Below are 18,198 nucleotides of genomic sequence, written 5' to 3'. Positions count from 1 at the left end.
GATACACATCCAGTACAAAACAGGTCTGTGAACACAAAACTCTGCAACAAGACATTACTGAAGGGAAGGCTGGAACAGAGCAGTGCCGCATTTTGACCCTGCTCAGATTTTTCTCTGCTATAGCAAGCTGGCGACAAGCCCCGCCAGGGCCATCCCCTTCCTCCCCCGTGCTGTGTCGGTGCCACCGCCCGCAGCCAGGCTGGTTCAGGCTCCAGAAGGACAAGCTGGAAGCAGCTCAGCTCACTGACCCGTCGCTGTGAGGACTGGCTTTTGCTATCAGTAATGGACAAGGCTCATGTCTAGGCACAGAAATACAAGAGCAAAAACAGTGAAAAAACACCAAAGTGGGGCTGTTCTCCAGCTATTTTCCAGTTATTTTTCAGTTTCTGTCTCTAACGATAACATTGAAAATTCTGCTGGAAGGACGGGAAGAAAGGAAAGATAAACCAACATGAAAATTGTAACTTGGAGCGAGATACACAGGAGTTCTTTTCATTGCAAAGAATTACTCAAAATGACATCTATATCTCTACTAAGGAAAACATTGCTTCTGCTTTGAGGTAGCCTTGGCAGTAACACTAATACCAGCAAAAACCAGTTCACCACTTTAGAGGGAATTCCAATCAATTTAATTTGTCAGTTAATAAGCTTCTAATTACTGCTTCTGGTATTGACACATACACACAGGAAACAGCCCTTGCTCGCCAATCCCCTCACCATACCTGCTCCTGGCAGTGGGGCAGCAGGACCAGCAGTCATTCTGGTTTCCAGTGGAAGGTCAGCATTGCTGATTACTATGTGCGTATAGTAAACAAATAGCTTATACAGACAAGTTGTTCTTAAAACAAATCAAAAGCACATCAAGTGAAATGTGATCTAAAATAGAAGCCAGCAATGTTTCAGAGTATCACTATTTCCCCTGGCACTTCAGGATGCTGCAGCTGCAGAAATTCTTGTAAAACAATTCAAGACTTAAAGCTTATGCTGCCACAAAAAGAGGTTTCCAGACAGAATTGTTTTATAAATACACACACACACTCCATCACAGTAACCAGACCAGAACACTTGCACAGCAAAGCCCCTAGCCACACTTTAACATTTCGTTCATTGAACTGTATCAGCCGATATTTTTTTCTTGCTTCCCAACTATGCCAGTAAAAATCTTACCGCAAAAGCCCTTCTAGTGATTGCAAAATTTTTCTGCCTGCACAAATCGTTCCTTTCACAAGACATGGTATAAGCAGTACTAGCAAAAAAAATTCCTTTCATACCAGTAGAGGAACCTGAGAAGGAAGCAGTGAGACCAGGTAACCAAAGTGAGCAAGCGGGAAGGGTGAAAGCAAAGAAGAGCATTGCATCAGTCTAGCTTATGTGTACAGAAAAAGGCAGGAAGCAGTAACTGCCCTCACACCACGTTTGTGCCAGTAGAAACTAAACTGCAAAGTCACAGCACTACTACAAGTAACAGCACGAAAACACTGCACGCAGGTCAGACTGACCAACTAGACTGTGATAGACCTGGCATTTGTTTTCTATTTGGATTTTTGTGTCATGTTTTGTGTAATGCATAATCTTGAGAATCAAACATCGCCTAGAAACTCAAGCATAAGCCATTCCATTTATGTCAAGTGGATACTAATCCTATTTTCCTGAAGAGTTCAAGAGTCAGTTGTGTTAACTGTTTCACTACTGATAAGATACTTAGCACAGTTTCTTTACTAAAACCTATCTCAGAACTCCAAGCCTGAGTACGTATTCCTCATCCAGAAGTAAACAACATCTCCACTTTTCCAAATGAGCATCCTTAAAATACAGACCCATCCTGGCTATGTGAAAAATACTCAATACTAAGAATAGAGAAGTGTGGGTAAGAAAACAACAAAAAAATATAAGACCGATTTTGTACCCTTTTAAAGACTTGCCTGCCTGTGCTTCCACTCCAACAGCAATCTTCTCTGTACTCCCTCTGCTTTTTGTTTTTTTTTAAACCCCAGATCTGCTGCAGGTTATCCAGCCTGCCACATCACATCAACACAGAAACCAGTAAGGCCTGGCTGCAGAATTTAGGTCAGCTCGTCTGTGGAGTACATAAGGTCTTCCACACAGCCATGAATTTCCTAGTAATGCTTCAATAATCCCTCTTCATCCTGCTATGCAACTATTTCACTAGGAACTGCTAGCTTTCCTCTCACTCCCCAACAAAGACTCTCCACAGGAGGGATGTTTGCAGGCAAATGAGCCCCTATCTCTTCCTTGGGAAGCAGGAAGCTGGTTGTTCAATCAAATAAATGCTGATTCTTATTTCCCAAGACAAAAAAAAAAAAAAAAAAAAAAAAAAAGAAGTGAAGTATTCAGAATGGATGCTAGAAAAAGAGTCTCTTATCTTTTAACCACACCATTATAAAGATATAATCAGAGCTGAAAACTACCTCTAGAACAACAGCCCACATAAGTACTAGCCCTGTTTATAAAGGATCTCTAATGGTACACAAAAATATGCAAAGTCTTTTCAAAACATGATTCTCAGAGCAGGAGTTCCACATAAACTGGAAGGTACAGTTACAAAAGACAGAAACCCCAAATCGAATACAATAAATCAAAATCTTGAACTTCTCTGTCTTCATACTAGATGAACCTAACTAAATCTTCTCAAGTATGACAATCTGAAAGATGTGAATGCAAGAATAAATACCAGTTTCCAGGAATGGTTATGGACATCTCAGCAAATAAAAACGTAACAAGAAAACTGAGAGTTGGTTTTGTCTTAAAACCCATCAGTCTGCTACCTCTCTGTGCTCCGCAGGTCCCACATAACATACCACTCATCAAAAGCTAGCACTGAAGTCTCCCTACTAGAACAAAGAATAAAGCTGAGGAAAAACCTTTCCTCAAGACATCAAACTGCTCTTCAACATTCGTTAAGAGTATTCCTAGTCCATACTTCACAACTTAGATGAAGCCTGAAAATGGTATTTGCAAACACGTACTGAGCCCTGCTACACATTAGATGTGCAAATCAAATACCCCAGAAAACATGTTGCATTTATGTTCACCTCAGCTCTGTTAGAGAACTCATACACATAACACCCACCCACGCCAGGCCCACGGATGTGGCTGTCTTTACTGGGCCTCCATTGAGGCACACATGTTAATAGGACCTTCCAAAGAATATAACTTTTTATAACTAATGATCATCCATAACTTAACTCTGCAAACAACCCCTCCCATTACTGGCTCAGTACCTGATCAGACTGTGCTTCTCCGCCCTCCTCCTCTGGCTTCAGCAGGGCTGGGCGCTGGCTCCTGAAGGCTCCAGCGGCAGGAATACCAAGCCACACTCTGATGATCACTTTCTCATTTTGACAAGCGCCACAGACTCCTCCTATATAAAAACAAACTCCTGTGAATCAAACTGGCCAAATAAAGTGGTCATGGTAGCAGGGGTCAGAGGAATGCCACTCCGCAACACAGAAGACAAAGGTTACTCATCCTTTTGCTGACTGTGCTTCATCTCTAGGAAGACTGAGCACATCCTTGTTTTAATAACTTTGGAACTACTCTAAATGAGTTGTCCTATTCTCAAAGAGCACAGATCCCAAATAAGCAATTTGTCATTTCCCACATATTTTCTTAAACATATTGGCTCATCCTAACTTAACCAAGAGCACTGCTATTTCTACATCATCACCTCCCTACAGCACCACAAAAGCCAGACCAGACCCCAGTGATGTGGTAGCTGCACAGTGCACATGTTCCACACAAACACTTTGATGACACTTCAACTACTGCATTACAGCCCGATGCCAGGCGAGCAGACCACTTTGAGTCAAATGAGTTGCTTGGAAAAATCTCAGGAAAATACCTCTATCCTCTGGGATGAATGAAAAAAAGTGGGATTGTCCCCCTCCTTCTTCTGCCCAAAACATCCACCAGCTAAGACCCAGCATGGCTGTCTTCACCTCCAGAGACCCGGAGGTTCCAGGGCTGTGCAGAGTACACAGATGGAAAGCAACAACTCAGCAAAAAGAACAGCTAGACTCCAGCAGGTAATTCATGAATATTTATTTTAGTTTGCTGCTTATTAAGTATGCCTTGTTATAAATCAAGTATTTTACAGTAATTGCCTCCAATCAACAAACACAGGGAAAGCTGCTATATAAACCAGTGTTGCTCCACATGCAAGAGGAGTCCCTTAACAACAGGCAGGATTCTACAGGACTCTCAGAGCACAGCCAGCTAGCTGCCACTGCCTTGCTGCACCCCAAGAAGCACTGCTGTGTGCCCCAGGGCAGTCCTAGCACTGCCAACCACGGCACACCTGTGCCAGGGTGCCAACACCGGTGCAGCAGGTGCTCACTGCAAGGGTAGCAAGCCCCAGGTAGCCGGTACAGGTAGAGGGGCAGCCCCAGAGCGGAGGATGCTCCACAGGCAGGGACAAGCAGCTGCATGTCTTGCTTCAGCCCCCAGCCCACTGCCCCCACCCCAGCAGTACCTGCACAGAGCTGTTCTGCTGTAAGGGTCTGCACCCAGCACCGAAAGCAGTACACTCACCCACTTGAGCTGCTCCCAAAGCACTGCAGAAAAAAATGCAAACACGTCCTCCCCACCAAATCTCCTTTCAGTTTTTTTCTGAGGCTTTTTCAGGGGTTGCACCCACTGGCACTCTGAAGCACACAGGAACAAGCCCTGTGTCAGGCTTTCCACTGAGATAATTTTAAAGGTCAGCAGGAACCTGCTGTTCCAGGTTTCTTCTTAGCAGTACAGACCCAGGATAAGGAGATGGGGAAAACACTGTCAAATCCTCAAATAAAATATGCCTCATAGACTTTTCTTCTTAAAAGGGCTTGGGGTAGTCAGGTGGTCTCAGGAGAAGCAAATCTTTCTATGCAGAACTGGAGTTTTCAGAGACTCTAAGTTTTTAAATAAATGGAGGAAAAACACTGTGACTAGATACTTTCCAAGGATCTAGAGCAAGCAGGCTTCAGAACAGACCTTTGGATCATACTTGAGGTCTAACAGAAAATGCTCAACAGCCATGGGGCCATTCACCTTGGCTGTTTTTGTAACCCTTATTTTTCACAAGGTCAGGAAGCCATGTAAGAAGGGCCTGAACAGAGTTCACCATGCCCTCCAATCCCTCCTCAGCAGCGCTCCTAAAGGCAACAAAACATTTCTGAAAACAGCAGGCAAAGGCAGCTCCCACCTTCAAAGTAGGAGGACTGTGTTTTTTGAGAATGTGTCAGCATTTATGGGGCCAGGAGAGGCTGAACAGCACCACCACCACACTTGGTAAGGCATGGGAAGAACAGGAGAGCTTGTCTTCAAGAGCTGAATCGCAATCTGAAATGCTGCTGAGGTCCATCACCACCACCCTCCCCTTCCCAGAACAGGCTGAGCACATGGATTGGATCATATCTGAGGAAATGTAAAGGATGACAAATGACAAAACACTTACAAAGTTTTGGTTTAAAAACAAACCAAAGAAAACAACAACAACAAAAAACAAACAAACAAACAAAAAAACCAAACTAAAAGCAGAAAAAGCATAAATTCTTATATAAATCATAGCAGTGCATAAACAGATGTTTGGGCAATGCCAAGACCAGCGAAGGACTCTTCCCTGCAGTTTTCACCACAAAAATTCTCATGGATTTTGTTCCAAATCCCATTTGTCAAATTCTCACTTTATGCTACTTCCTTCACCTCCCTCTCCCACTTTTGAAGTGACAACCTCAATTTATTAAAACAAAGCAACATCTTTCTTATAGAAACATCTGCTTTGATACAAGAATACACACCCACTGGTACAGTCAGTATGTGGGACTGTGGCTACGAAGGAGATTAAATAAGGAGCACATGCACCACTTCTCTTTTAACCCATCCCCTCTGGCACTCATTCACTTCAATACTTTTCTTTCAGGGCCCTACAGCATAGGGAAAGACACCACATTTACATTGGGGTGTTGGCATCAGCCAGTGCCAATTTCATCTGAATCACAGCCAAGCACTTGGCACTTCAGGCATAACACATGCAACCTCCAAATGCCACGTCCTATATACAGTGGCTGCCTCCATTTGTACAGTCACTTGATCAAACATCTTTTCCATTAAGGAAAACAATACTTCTGATGCTTTTAATAGGGAAATAATCATTGTTAACAGACTGAAAAAAAACCTGAACAATTAACTTAGAACAAATAATTATGAATTCTGTAAAGAAATGAAAAGGAGGGAAGTCACAGTATTTCGGGGAAGAAGTAGATATTTTGGAATAAAAAACCCAAACCCCCAGCTAAATAAATAAGTAAGCAGTTCCAGTCATTAGAGGTTTAATTTCAGCATAGCTGAATAATTCTCAGTTCTACATATATCTCAAAGTACCAGACAACAGCAGACATTTGACAATCTCTTCAGTTAAAATGCCATCTTCCTCCCTTGCTGCTGCATAAGAAAAACAACAAACCAGCACACAGGAAAAGTGTCATGCCATCAAGAGAGAAGAAAAACCCCCAGCACAGATCCTCCTGTAGAAATACTGTCAAAAGTAGCATGTAACCGAACCAGATAAATACCAGATTTTGCTGCTATCTCTGAGTAAGTTTTGCAATTAGCTGAAGCTCATTTGTGGCCACCCTGCTACTTAACATTCCTGCTCTCTCCATGGTATGTGCCTGGGAAAGGCATCTTGCCCACAGCAGAGGGTGGGCTGGAAGGCAGGACTTCCCCTTTCAACAGCAGTGCAAGCTCAAATTTGCTCCAGCTGGTCTTGAAACCACACTCCCCGTGGAAAGCACCTTAGGCACTGCTCCTGCTACATGGGAGCCTGCAGGATCCCACTGCCACTCCCTGCGGAGCTCATTGTCCATTCTAGGCCTGGCTTTTCACATGACACCCAACACCCAGTTTAATTTGGGAGCTCCTTGTAATTCCTCCCTTCTCTTGGTGGCCACCTCCTCTTCCCCCATCCATGAGCCAGAGGCTGTGTGTGCAAACTCCTCCCCACTTCCTCTCTTCTGCTGCAGACAGCAGGAATAGAGCAAAGACATCAACAAATCAAACCTTGCTGGTCAAGCAGGCAAACCCCCTCACTGCTGCAGCCAGCTCATTGTTTGACCACAGGCAGGACGAGAGGGGGCTGCTGCTGCTGGTAGCTCTGGTGTTACACTCTTCAGCAGATAGCAAACCAGAGCTAAGATTTTACAACAAACAGGTAAATAATCAGACACTGAAGAAGTCTTATCATGAATGAGGTGACAGAAATCAGCAGCTATGAGAGCGTGGAGGGCCACCATCCTCTCTTCACGCACAGAAGAAATGGCAGAGAAGGGGCACTCTGCTCCTCAGACTGACCAGCTGCACGCTGGCTGTTCCCAGGCTGCCCTGGGCCACTGTGCACATGGACAGACTACACTCTTAAAATACAAATGAGGCACGTGCAAACCATTAGGCAAAACCAGGCTTGTACTAATTCAACCCGTAAGCTTCAGGCACTCATTACATTTCATGCAATGAATTTTTTCAAATACTTTGCTTCCAGCTAACTCCAAACAGGGAAAACTTGGCCATTCCACTGTGAGCACGAAAGCCTTGTTTCTGGAATGAGGCACCCTCAAACAAGCAGAATTCATACAATTTGCACTCGCAGAACAGCATATATAACCTCATGCTTTATAATTTTATATTTACTCACACTTCTCTCCACAGTTTTAGCTCCTCTTCTCTGCCTCAACACTACTATTTTCTTTCGTATTTTTGTATGTTTATCATGTTTTTATTTTCAGGCTTTACAATATTTTTTCTCCTGTAATTCAGGCCTCAGTGGTTTCTTTCTTTAAAATGTGTTTGGATTAAACTGATCAATGCTAATAAAGACACTCTTAAATTCACCTTTCAATCTAAGTACATACTAAATTAACTTTCCCTAAAAATAAACATAGCATAAATACAAGTTTTAAACACTGGAAAAACATTCTTGTCCAAACCTGCGCATCTTTCGCTTTTCTGAATGACTATTAGCACAATTTTGTTTCTCACAGTCCACTCCTTTTTCTAAGAACACTTTTCTTCTATTAGACACTTTCCTACCCACTTTTCATTGGGACACCAACACTGGTTAAACTCACAATTTCTGCAGCACCAACAAGCCTCTATATCTGTATTCCTCCACTTCCTTGTTTCAAGAGCCAATACATTTGTTGTCAGAAGGAAAGAAGAGGAGAGGAGCAAAACTATCAAACCAGTTTTTCCTTCCTCTCTACTACCAAGGCCAACAAGGCAAAACTGTGAAGAAATTTAGTATGGGTTATAAAACATCAAATATTACTTAAAAATATTCAAGTGCATGAAAAGTTTCATTTCCCTTTTGTCATTTCCTCTGCTAAACTAGGTAGGTTAGGCTTTGTTTCCTAATTTAATTAGTCAGAAAGTAAGTATATAAAAGTTTCTGTATGGCAGCCATTGAGAGGAACCCTGTATGTGGACTTCTCAGTTTGTATTTTGAAACACCAGTCAGATTAGCCGTGAAGTCTGGCTGCTCCGTGCATCCTTGATGAAGGCAATTGCTAATGCATGTGGAAAGCGTGTGTAACCACAGTGGTGCCTGGAAACAAAGCAAGCCAGTGCACTACCTCTAACACTGCTCCCTCAAGTTTTAATGCAGAGACTATCACACCAAAGCAATTCCTATCCGCCCTTTCCATGACCTGTACACAAACCACCATTTACAAATATGCAACAAAGACTTTTCCCCCCCCCTTATTCATTGATATTTGCATTGGTTTAGTGGACAAATTTATACAGAACAATCCAAACGACATCAGCTTAACACCATGTTCCTCTGTGCAGGACTGCAAAGGCAACAAAATGTCTATTACATAACACTTCTGTATAAAATATTAATTCTCACAGAGGAAGCTCTTGAACCGAAAGGTTATTTTCAATGATTAACAAATCGGTGTTGTATAAGCTTGGTTATTTAATCAGTGTATTTGAGAAAGTCAACAAACCATACCTTTTACTGACATAACATGAAAAAAATCAACTTTTTATGTGCACACACCAAAATACATCCATCCCTAGCACACACAGATTCAGCAAGCCTGCACTGGGGTAATTGCAGGCATCCGCATTTTTTATACAAGTTCTCACAGCAGCTGAAAGCATGTAAGCTTCCTTTCCTTCCTATCCTGCAACAGATAAAGAACAGGTAAATATTCAGACATCATATTCATATGCTCATCCTGTGTACTTGTTCTGTCCTTAGAGCTATCATCTCAGGTTGGAAAATCACTGCAGCAAGAGTAAAGTGCTTCAAATTTTTTTTCCATACAAAAAAATCCCTGCCTTTAACAGGCATGTCGGTATCTGTGCAATTGGCCAGACTTGAAAACATTATAGGTGTGGCAGCCCTGGCTTCTGTAGGACCCAAGGGCAATCAGGAATACCTTTTATAAAGAAACTATCTCAATGCTGACTTGCAAAGAATGAAGTTCAAGAGAGGAAAAAAACGAAAACCCTGTATCTTGGCTGTGACTTTGTAGCCATTAGGTTGCTTGAGGACAGGCAGGAGCCTGTCTCACTGCTTCATCAAGACTATAGAGAACCCTCATGCACGGGGTTTTTCCTTTCTCTGTGTATCCCTACATAACGAATGCAGGGAGGGGGCTCATCTTGAGCATCACTGTCTCCAGCAGATGGTCTCATCATATTTACCAGCTCCATGTGAGTGTCACAGGTAAGACATCTAAAACAGCAACAGACACTTTAGCCTGCCTTATCCATGGTCTAACCATGCAGGGGAAATCATCAGGAGATACAACTCAGTAAAATCCTGAGCAAATGAATAGAGAGCTTTTGAAACTCCAGTTTGAGAACTATGCATTTTTTTCCCAAACTTATAAGCACAGCAAACAGTTTGAAGACATATCTGATAGGAAAAGGTAACAGCTTTTAACTATCTGTAGTGGCCACTCCTTAGGTCTGAGAAATCTTCCACTGCAATTTTCTGGTCTTCAAAGTAGACCATCATAAGATACAACACCTGAGATGCCTAACTTTCGACAAAAAGACCATATACAGAAGGTTTTCGCATTTTTTTTTTTAACACTAACAAGGAGAAAGGCAGATCATAAGAATCAGACGATTTCTTCTTTTACTGATCACACAATACAAATAGCAAGACCATGACGAATAAACACAAATGCTATCCTCACTCACTGCTGGATGCCACACGCTTTCAGCCTTGTTATTTCTTTCTACTTCTTAATTAGAGTTACCTTTAACAAAAAAGGGCCTCCAAAAAGAAAAAAATATCTGAGCAACAACCATCCTTCCTCCTCCCTAGGGGTGGCTGCATTTTACACCACCATTGCTTTTCAAGCCTTGAATGTTGCAATTACTTCAGTCTCAGAACAAATCACTTCTGAGGAAAGAGCTTAAGTGGAAAGAAGGAAAATTAGTTTTGAGGCTACATGAACAATATGGTTTTGTATCCTGATTTATACTTGAAGAGGGAGAAGAAGAAAAACTAAGGCATTTCTTTTAAAACAGTTCTAACAAACGCGTCCTTGGTGCAGCCATACTCACTTCCCATACTACCGCTTGCCTCCAAGTGTTGGGCAAAAGTGGCATTTTGCTGGCTTGATTTCAAGAAAACAAGCTTTCTCCTTCCAAGGATATCTCCCTCAACATTCTGGCAGCTGCTACACGAATGTCTTTTAACTTCTCTTCCTATCCATTTCCTGAAGGGGGACAAGAACCTGTTCTCACTACAGCTGAAGAGAATACCGAAATAAATGAAGAGAGTTTCAATTCTTTTAATTAAATAAATTTGTGGTAAGAGAAAGATTGAAGCAGTGTCAGTTAAAATTAATGATGTGGAAATTAATATTACTGACGGTATTAGGTGCCAACTTGACTTGTGACGCACTTTTCTTTTCAGCATGCCAAAACCAAGATGATTCTCAAGAAGTTAAACGCTAGAAATCCTGGCTTTGTTCTTTCCTAAATTTGTTTGTAATCTCTGAGGGGAGAAATTGTTTGGCAAGCAATTGGTACCTATTCTTTGTTATATGGTTAAAAGAAAATTGTACTCAATTTGCTCCGACCAAAAGATCTTAAGCCAAACCCATCCCCAACGCAAGCAAGTCAAACTTTAAAAATGTAGCTCAAAGTGTTCTCAAGGTTAGAAGCACAGGATAGCCTTGAAACACTAATTACAGTTGCTTTCACAAAACATAATGCTAGTAACTGCTAGAGAACTGCATTTCACAAACTCCTTTCTTCACATCTCAGCCTTGTGTGGACCCACAGCAGCTCATCATCACAGCCAAGAATAAACACTTCCAAGATCAAGCAGCACTAGTGTGACCCCAGAGAGCCTCATGCAGGCATGTGGACTCATGAAACTATACATACATGGAAAATTAGTCCTGGACACAAGTCTTTGCATGGTGAAGTCCACAGACTTTGCACTGCTTGTTAAAAAAAAACATGCTTAAAATGTCAGCTATGCAAAATCACAGGCAAGTCTTTATCTAAATGTAAAGTTTCTGGGGAAAATATTCCCATTTTTCTTAACACAGCAATAGCTTTTTCTTTTTATGTTGGTTAGGATATAACCTCCCCACCACCAAGAGACAATAAATAAATAAATAAAACAGAAAGAAAAACAAAACCCACAAAAGGAGAACTGTGCAGCTGTATTTCAATGCTAGCAAGGAATGGAAGAATTTAAATAGTAGAAACTGAAATAACAGGTTTTGTTCTTTCCACTTAATGTTACTGTGCTATTATATGTAACATCAAAGTATAACAAAAATTGCTAATTGTGTTTTATGATATTTATGGATCTACAGCAACTTCATGAATTGGAAGATAAAGACAGCTTTTTTGAAAGGAAATGAAAACCTTCAGAGTTCATTATTTCATAAAATACTAACACTGGAACTCTTTTTTTTTTTTTTTTTTTTTGCATCCAGTTGAGAAACTTGTTTACTGAGTTCCCTCATGTTCCCCTATTTTTGACTCAAGCTACTTCTCAGCAAAACAGCCTTCAGTAGCCCCACAGAGATGAAGTGCTTTAAGCCTCAGGACACCAACTCAGCGATCACAGTGCCTGTGTCCCTGTAGCTAACTCCCCTCTGGCTCTCAGAGGTGCAGGAGAAAGCAAAGGGAGAGCTCGGGCTGAGCTGCTGAGTCAGCACTCTGCCAACCCTCCAGAACACCACCCGAGCAGGACCTGACGCAGCTGCTGGTGCCATCAGAGAACACACAGCAGGTAAGGAACTCACTCAGCCTGTGTACAGGACCTGATTCAAAATCCACTTACTGCCACTGCCTTTAACAGACTTTGAATGGGACCTCAATACACAGAAGAAATGGGAAGACCTAGAGAATTTAAAAGACCCAACTTCAGCCCAGGAAACTTCAGCACAGTCCCTTCTTATAAAACCGCACCAAGCCACCACACACATAGTTGCAAGTGCTTTTGACCACAGGGATGGACATACCCTTTTCTCCACTAGCCTTTATTCTCTTTTCCTTCTGCCACTGGCAGGACTCACTGCAAGCCCAGCACAAACAGCATTAGCTTTTTGTCCATAAACAGGAGACAGAGCTGTGGTATCTCCGTACCACCACTTATGTATTGCTACACAAGAGAAGGAGGCAACAGGCACAAAGGGCTAAGAAAGAACTGGAATACAAGAGCTACATTTCAGGTGTACAGTTATGTGTTAGTACAATGTTCACTAGTTAATCTTTCCAGGGCAAGCACCCAGGTGCTTTCACTCTTTCTGCATTGTTATTATAGAGATTGGCTCCTATTAATAATTACCTTCCTCTGACTGCAGCACACAGTCTTTCTTCATGGCTGGTACTGCTGGTTAGAATTCCTTTTCCAGATCTCAACACGCCAGACAGATTACCATCCCCTCAAGGATGTAAAGACTGGTAGAGATATCAATTGTGCATACCTGGATCTTACAAAACAAATGACAGCTTAACGCTGCTCCCTTCCCTGCATAACCTCACACAGACATTGTAAAGTTTTATTTTGTGTTGAAATCACAATTACAAACAACAGCACCTATTTAATATTCCCTGTTATTATGTGCAAGAAAACAGACAGAGCAAACAGACAAGTGTTTTTGACACTAAGCAAGATACAGAAAAAGCACCAAATGAGTTTACTATAAAGGCAATGCCTGCCTAGAGACACAGAAGAAAACTGTGTAAAAAAAATAGAGCCACAGAAGCATATTCCTAGGTCAGGACCTCATAAATCAGTTTCAACTAACAATAAAAGGTTTATAGGGCATTTGTAAGGCACAAAGAACAAATAGGATCCGGGCCCCAAGTAAGGCTTGGTGAATTAGTTTAAAGATGGCAATCAAGAGCAAATAACACTACACTAACCTTACCCTAAGTTTGAAGAAGGATGGTTTCTTTTGTCTCCAGGAACAGGTAAGGGAAAAAACCAAAACAAAACATCACCACGAAAAACAAGAAAAAAGACAGAAATAAACAGGGAAAAAAAAAAAACAAAAAACAACACAGAGAAAGGGACTTAACTACCCCATTTGGCAAGAGAGTGCTTTTTCGATAGCTCAGAGCTGTGGGTTTAAAATCTCAGCCCTGTTCATACAAATTTCTCCTATCCTAAAGCCCTCTCTCCCAAACAAGCAGGCATTGTGACTCCCCACCTTCAGTTTTACAGGCAGAAAATACTATCTTTTCCTATCACAGTGACAGACATAATGCTGAAAAAACACCAAATACTTCCCTGTAGTGTTCGAGGATTTTTTCTAAAGCTGTAACTGGCAAAGCTTACGAGTAGCAGGTACCCCAAAGTGCTCTCTGCACCAGCAGCTAAGTCAAGTAAGACATCACTTTCAGCACCACCATTACAGGAAGTACTGCTAAGACTTATCCACCAAACAACACCACCACCACTACCGTCCTCCATTTTCAAGTCTGAGTAACCTATCTCAGGGCTCTTACACACTGGGAACACGCACAGCAGAAAGGCCACGGGCTACAGGCGTGCTGTAAATGCAGAGCCTGAATCCCCCCAGTGACCGCAGACCAGCTCCACTAAAGGATGCTGGGCAAGTCACAAGCCTTCTGCGCCTGAATTCGTATTTGTTTAAGAGAAGTGGCAGCACTTGTGACCGGGGGGGGTGTGGGGGGATGTGGAAATGCAGGTTGCAATACAGGAGCTGCTGTGCCAAGCTCAGGGATCCTAAAGGAGCCCGAGTCGGTATTGCCACGTACTGGGGAGCAGGGGGAAGGGAGGAGACGCGCCTCGAAAAAAACAGAGATGGTTATCTGACAAGGGCTGGTTCTGCCCTGAAGATGTGCTTTACTGACTGGCTTGGGCCCCTTTAATCTGCGTGGGCTGCAACACGACGCACAGCTGACCCCATACAAAAGCCGCACAGCTGGCGGCCCCCAGTGGGGCCGGATCCGACCCCACTGGCCTCGAAAGGGGCTCGCAGTTCCAGCCGCGTTCCCCAGCACCGCGCCGCACTCCCAGCCCCGCTCTCGCCGCTGGCCCCCCGCTCACGCGGGCAGGTCCTGCGTGGATGCGCATCCCGCGGGAGAACAGCGCGACGAGCGCAGCCGCCCCCGGGGTCCCGCCGAGGCACACCGGCGCTGGCAGCAGCACAGGGAACCGGCCCAGGCCGGTCTGCACGCAGAAAAAGATAAAGAGAAGCGCGAGGGAAAGCGCGGGGAGGGAGCGGCGGGGGTGCCGCTGAAGATGCCGCCCCCTCCCCGCGGCCCCTCCGCCGCCTGCCCGACCGCGTCCCGCCGGCCCCGCGCACGCCTCACCTCAGGGACGGCTCTGCGGGCTGCGGACCCCGAGAGCCGCCCGGCCGAGCCGAGCCGAGCCGTGCGTGCGGCGGGGACGCAGAGCTTCTCGGCGGCGGTCAGTCCCACGGAGCTGCCATGCGGGCGGGCAGAGGCGGGGCGGGCTCGGCTCCTAGCAGCGTCCTGCAGCGCGCACCCGCATGGCTCGGCGTGCGGACAGCACCGGCTGCCGGCGGCGGCGGGGCCGGCGGGGCGGCGGCCAATGGCTCCCGCGGCGCCGCGCATGTGAGGGCCGGGCCGGGCCGGCCCCTCCTCTCGCCCCCCGCGCAGCCGCCGCGCTCAGGTGCCGCGGGCCGGGGGCGGGAGCCGCCGGGGCTGCCGCGCTGGGACGTGCCCGCGGGGCGCGGCGGGAGCGAAGCGCCGGGCGGCAGAGCCCGCGGGGTGTTTTCCGTGCGCAGGTAAATGGAACGTAGTGCGTGAGCCAGATAAAGCAGCGACAAGTTCACATTGCGTGGCTTAATTATTAAAATATTATCGTGGGGAAGGAGGAAAGTTATTTTATTTGAGCCCTTGAGGGAACCAAAAAGTCGAGGGCAGCTTTAGCTTGGGCGGGGGCGGCACCGCTGGGATGGCAGGGACGGACTCCTCCACGGCAGCTCCAGAGGCTGAACACAGGACACTGAGGAAGAAGCCGAACTGACCGTGATCCTGACTCCGAAATCCGCTAGAACATTTTTTCCTCCTTCAACTGAAAAGCCACCGATAGCCTTAAATATTTCTCAAACACTGAGCCGACACGTGACCAGACATGCGGGTCTTTTTAACTAGATGTAATCTATTCCCTTTGAAAGTATATTGGTCTTGGTGAAGAATGGAATAAAAAAATAAAAACAAAAAAAACGAGCTTATCTTTTTCCATATTTTATTTCCTCCCCATGTTTTCATGAACTAGAGGAGATGAGATGTGATTTTTGGTGCTTGTTCAGAATAGCTTTATGGCCCTATAAAGATTGAGAATTTCCCCTTTATATTTTTAGATGCATTTTTAATCAGACCTTCTGGTCTAAATGACTCTATAATATATCTAAGGTTACAAATGAAAGCACTTCTTAGCAACAATTCACTCTGAGACCAGAAAAAATCAGGCCAGCTTGTCCTGCTCTCAGCTGTTCAGCACTATTTTCATACCAGAGTTTTCATCTGGTGGGGAATTTTAGCAGAGCTCAGATTTAGTCTAATGAGCTAATGAGTCAATTATTTTAAGCTTTGATTTTTAATACCTTCATTTGGCCCTTCAGCTATTTTCTTCCCTGAGATCATCATCACTTGTGTTATTTTTGGCTAATATTTTAGACCTCACTGTTTTCTCAAAAAGGTGATTTTATTATCTGTTTACTTATTTCTGCTCTGACCCAGTGGCCAAGGCACATAGGGTGTGTAATACTGGGGCTCCACAGTGAGGGAGGGTTAACAGAGATAAAAGCAGTCCAATCTGGTAAACATCAAGGCAAGTGAAAACAGATAATAACAAGAGCTGCTGGCTGGGAAATCCTGACTCGAAGGCAGCTGGCAGAGAAGTTCAAGCGGAAGAAAAAAGGATTTTTTTCAGATGCCAGAGCTGGTCAGAGCTGGCTGAATCCACATTCACTTAGCAATCAAGATAGTTTGCCAAGCTGAGGCACACTAGCAAAACAAACAAATGGCTCTGGGGACCTGAGAGAGAAGACACCTGGAACTGGGCAGATCGGGATCCAATTAAGATTCCCTTTCTGACAGGGCAAACACAAGTGTGAAGGACGCACCTCCTACAGAACATATACTGGGTTGCTTGTTTGGTTTTTGTTTTGGTTTGGATTTTTTTTTTTCACTTGTTTTGGTATGTATCTAAAGGTAACACAAATGGGTTTTAATTTAAACCTCTCTACACCATCTCTTTCAAGCTTTTGTAGTAGAGACGTCTCCCACTGTTTCAGGTTTGGTCTTCCCCAGGCTCGAGTCTGAGTACTTTTGGGCAGCTCTCTCTACATTGCTGTTTCTGGCTCTGACCACCTAGCACATGCTGAGGTGGGACAGAAAAGAGAGGAGGGAAATTATAAATCTAAAAGAGCTCAGTTTGGGGCAAACAAAAATCCCAGCTGTTCTGTTATTCTGCTATAGTCCATAGGCAAAAGTACAAGTCAGCCGACTCCAAATTACTCCATGTGATAAAAAACAAAACAGGCTGTGGGGGGAAAATGGCTCTTTTCCACTTGCACAGTTTTGACATTGGCCCTTTACAATCAAATAAACTAATATTGTTATTTTGATTTGTGGCTCAGAAAACTGAGTTAGTGATTACATTAACAAGCAATAGCAATGCAGCCATATGCCTCACAGGATAAACCAATCCTGTTTGGATTTACAACTGCATTTTAGTTTCAGTTTTTCAAATTCCATAACCTTGAGTAGCCAAATATGTCATATTTTTAACCTTATTGTTATGCTCATTCTTATATAATTAAAAATTTTTAGAAAATATCAGCCCTCCAACAGGGTTACGGTTTTGGCCAGGTTGAAAGCTTACTATTTATTCTGAGATGATTTCCAGTACTTTTCTTCTTTCACTCAGCCATACTGTGCATCTCATATATACCTGCATGACATTGTCCAGCAGGTGTCCAAGTTCAGTCCAAGGGAGCCAGCTGTAAAAGAACCAGCAAAAGGTGAACATAAGGAAGAGATGGTGTCAAAAATAGAGTGCGCCAGTGGCTCCTCAGAAAACAGTGAGAAAATTCCATACTGGGAAATATTTCAGTCCTGGCTTTGAGTGGGCTGACAAATTTTTCTTCCAAGCAACTTTAGGATGAAGGGGAATTTTGATATTGTGGATTAGACAAGATAACCTTTAAAGATGCCTTCCAACCCAAACTATTCTATGATTCTGTGATTAAGAAGTAGGTGAGGTAGCAGTTACTCAGAAGGAAGTGTGGAAGGCTACATAGAAGAGGCACAGGCAGGGAATTGGCTTTTCCCTCTCCAGAAACGGAATCTGGCTTCATGGAATGGGCAAAGCATGAAGGGGAAGACTCCAGTTTAAATAAGGTGGAAGATGCATATGAGTCACTTCTCTTGGCTACTGGCCACCTGTTTTTTAAGAAAGAGTCTTTCTGAGTGCTGAACAGCTCAGCCCGTGGTGTTCACCCAGGACACATGGGCAGGACGATGGGGCTGGGGCCGCAGTCAGACTTGTCAGCCCCGATCTGCCACTGCCACCACCCAGGGCCATTAGTGCCACCCCTGTGCCACGCACCCGCCATAGTGGCAGCAAGGATGACTTCCCAGGCAAAACTGGGCGATGTGTTGGCAGCTGGTTTATTGTCCTGCGAGCATATGTTGGCAAGGGCCTGC

General features: G+C 44.0%; 1 protein-coding gene across 2 annotated transcripts in view; it reads right to left on the bottom strand.

The window, feature by feature from the left end:
- The window catches only part of LRRC8D (leucine rich repeat containing 8 VRAC subunit D), a 52,814-nt gene extending 37,755 nt beyond the window's left edge, over positions 1 to 15,059 (bottom strand). The window contains exons 1-2 of one of the 2 annotated variants that reach the window (XM_038144091.1): positions 14,833 to 15,059; positions 3,243 to 3,382 (exon numbers count right to left, since the gene is read on the bottom strand). The gene's annotated coding sequence lies outside the window, so the exon portion shown is untranslated. The remainder of the gene's footprint in view (positions 1 to 3,242; positions 3,383 to 14,832) is intronic. The other variant, XM_038144096.1, reaches the window with a different exon arrangement.
- Between the last annotated feature and the right edge of the window lie 3,139 nt (positions 15,060 to 18,198).

The sequence above is a fragment of the Motacilla alba genome, chromosome 8 (assembly GCF_015832195.1).
Source record: "Motacilla alba alba isolate MOTALB_02 chromosome 8, Motacilla_alba_V1.0_pri, whole genome shotgun sequence".
Taxonomy (NCBI): Eukaryota; Metazoa; Chordata; class Aves; order Passeriformes; family Motacillidae; genus Motacilla; species Motacilla alba.
This window is presented reverse-complemented; position numbering and strand designations above follow the sequence as displayed.